This window comes from Bubalus bubalis, chromosome 1, assembly GCF_019923935.1.
Source record: "Bubalus bubalis isolate 160015118507 breed Murrah chromosome 1, NDDB_SH_1, whole genome shotgun sequence".
In the NCBI taxonomy this organism is placed as follows: domain Eukaryota; kingdom Metazoa; phylum Chordata; class Mammalia; order Artiodactyla; family Bovidae; genus Bubalus; species Bubalus bubalis.
The window spans coordinates 192,938,421-192,941,842 of NC_059157.1; the positions used below are offsets into that span (position 1 = coordinate 192,938,421).

General features: G+C 45.3%; 1 non-coding gene across 1 annotated transcript; it reads left to right on the forward strand.

Moving 5' to 3' along the window:
- Nucleotides 1-1,901: 1,901 nt before the first annotated feature.
- On the forward strand, nucleotides 1,902-1,973 carry TRNAG-UCC. The gene has a single exon. It is a non-coding gene; the product is annotated as a tRNA-Gly (tRNA).
- Nucleotides 1,974-3,422: the final 1,449 nt, after the last annotated feature.

A 3,422-nucleotide genomic window follows, 5' to 3' on the forward strand; every position in this document is an offset into this window, starting at 1 on the left:
TGACCTCCAGAACTGTGAGACAATAATTTCCACTGTTTAAGTCACCCAGTCATGGTTCTCTGCCTCAGAAGCCCTAGGGAATGAAGACAGCATCCCAGGAACTTCTGCCTGAGTGGGTCACTCCTCTATGAAAAAAATATTCAAAAGCACTTTGCAACTGTGTTGGTATAAAGACAAGTAAAATCCAGGTGAGAGTATATTCATTTTTCCCCTCTAATTTAAAAGGAAAACATTTTTAGCTTGAAAGTCTTGTGGCACTTTAAAGTCCCTTGGTTGGCCCCATGGAAACAGTCACTGGAGACCCCAGGCTCAGTCAGGTCTCTACACTCACCATTTCTTGGTACCATCCTGAAATTACCTGTCATTGTTTCTAATATTTCCTCTCCCTAACCCTGGCTAAAATATACACAAGCAAAAAGACTCTCTTATTTATTTGTGTAGCCCAATAACAGCCTGGCACACAGAAGGTGCTCAATAAATAAGCGTTGAACTGATTTGAACCAAACAGATAAAGATCTAGGGTTATTCAAGGCCATTACTGAAATATGAAGCAAATAAAAAAGTGGATTAAAAAAAAAAAAGAAAGTTTTGGCAACAACAGGGCCTTAATAACTGGAGCCTTAGCTCCTGGTAGCAGAGCGACAATCTGGGAGCACATCCCAGGAAAGTTTTGAAACTGAAGTAAAATGAGTGTTTTATAACCACCCATTCTGTTCCATTTTTCTCTCCCTCTTCTTCGTCTTTATTTTTCACTCTCCAGGGCTTGGAGAGGTTTTCTTACATTACAGCTATTTGCCTTTCTTCGGATGAGGGTTTCTCAAATTCCAACTTGTCCACTGAGATTTTGACAGTATATTTGGTCTTCCTAAAGCCAATCTCACTTATGGTTCATGGCAGCTTAATAGTCTAAGTTGTTCTCATCACTGGTCAATATCTGCCTTTCCTACTGACCCCTCCTTATCTTTGCCATATCCCAGCATGAAAAAATTTCTTTTCATGCCAGGACCCCACATTGGCAAACAAGCAAACCTTTCTTAGCTCTTGCCACAACATAAAATTTTTTTCAAAGACAGAAATTAACATTTCATTGGCCCTTTGGGAGAGATGAAGTGCACAGAAACTTACAGTGTAATTGGGAAGTCTTATAAATTTCTAATTGTGTGTCATAAACTTTCTAGAAGAGCATCCCCAAAAAAGCATTCAACAGGATGCTAATAGAGTCACATAAATGAAAGTTTCCAAGGGCATAAATTTGAGAAGGACAGCGTTGAAAAAGTTAAGCCTGTTTCCCAATGCAGAATTTCTAAAAGCATTTGGTGTGCTGACATGTGAGGCTCCATGAAGCAGATAAAACATTCGATGTTTCACAGATTGACTTAACCGTGGACCTACCCTTCAAGGGGAGCACAGGAAAACAGATGTGATTCAAGAGACATACCTTCCAGGAACTACTCTGGAGAACACTGGCCTAGCCACAGTATATTGAGTTTCAAAGGATGGAGTTTTCATGACTATTGGCATAAGGATTCCCTATGGGCTGAAGTGGTTGGAGACAGTATCTTAAAAGTAGTATGGGGCTTCCCTGGTGGCCCAGTGGTAAAGAATCTGCCTGCCAATGAAGGAGATACAGGTTCGATCCCTGGTCCGGGAAGATCCCACATGCCTTGGAGCAACTAAGCACACACACCACAAGTACTGAGCCTGTGCTCTAGAGCCCAGGAATCGCAGCTACTAAGCCCTCTCACTGCAGTAAGAAGCCCATGAACTATGCCTAGAGACAAGCCCCCACTTTCCACAACTAGAGAAAATCCCGAGTAGCACTGAACACCCAGCTTAGCCAGTAAATAAATAAAAAAGAACAGTCTCAATTAAAAACAAAAAGTGGCATCATTCTTTGGAATTCCCTGGTGGTCCAGTGGTTAGGACTCTGCACTTCCACTGCTGGGGCCTGGGTTTGATCCCTAGTGAGGGAACTAAGATTCCACAAACTGAGCTGTGGAGCCAAATAAAAATAAAGTAGTCTGAGTCTTATTATTAGGAGAAGGCAACGGCACCCCACTCCAGTACTCTTGCCTGGAAAATCCCATGGACAGAGGAGCCTGGTAGGCTGCAGTCCATGGGGTCGCGAAGAGTCAGACACGACTGAGCGACTTCACTTTCACTTTTCACTTTCATGCCTTGGAGAAGGAAATGGCAACCCACTCCAGTATTCTTGCCTGGAGAATCCCAGGGACGGGGGAGCCTGGTGGGCTGCCGTCTATAGGGTCGCACAGAGTCAGACACGACTGAAGTGACTTAGCAGCAACTTAGCAGCAGAGTCTTAATAATGATCAAAACACAGACAGAGGAGAGGAGAGGAGGGTGTTTGGGTGAGGAAAATAGCTTCAGCAAAGGAGAAAAATTATGAGCTGTGTTTGATGAGCACAGGGGTGGAAGGTGCTGTGGAAAAGGCGAAAAGACCTGGGAGGAGGGAGAAATGATTAAGAAAGAGGCTCAGAACCTGTCTGTGAAAACGTCATCCTGAAAGCATAGAAAACAACTCAACTTCAAAGCAGAAGTGCAGACCAGGGGCATAGCAAGAGCATCACTGAATTAGGCACCAATCAATAAAAACAACAATTCCTGTCTGCTGGTGTGTTCTGGAACTCACCTTCCACACTCATGCTGTCATGACTTTGGACAAGCAAGTTCACCTCCCAGGGACCCGCTGTCTTCATCTGGGCAATTAGACGAACTGACCCCCTGGTCCCCTACTATCCTAACACCCCCATCACTCTAATACCAGCCTCAATGTCACGGAAGTCACACCTGTCCAGACCCAGCAGCATCAGAGGCAAGGGGGCATTTCAAGGTCAGACGCCACACACAGTTCTCCTGCCGTGAACTTGACAGAGAGGTTTGTGGAAAACGAGCCTTTCTACAAAGAGAGTGTCACTGTGTCGGTCTGGGAAGCTCTGCAGGCCAATACAGCCACCTGTCCCATCTGCACAGGAGGAAGAACCCAAGAGATGGACATGAGTCCTGAGGGAATCAAGGGACAGTCTATTGGGAGACAGGAGGACAGAGGAATTTCGAAGGGCAGCCCTTCCCGCTGAGTTCAGGCAAGCCAACCACCATCACCCCTGAATCTTAACAAGGAAGTTGATCAGGTGAGTGTTGGCTAATTCCCCAGCTACTTCCTTAGCTGCCAAGAATCAGTTAATAGCTCCCACATCTGTAAAATTGAGAAATTTGTCATAGCTTCACAGGGTGGAGGAGTGAATTAGAAGATCCCCTCAAGGAGGGCATGGCAGCCCACTCCAGTATTCTTGCCTGGAGAAAGCCCATGGGTAGAGGACCCTGGCAGGCTACAGTCCATGGGGTTGCAAAGAGTCAACATGACTAAAGCGACTTAGCATGCACACACGCACAGGTTACGTAAG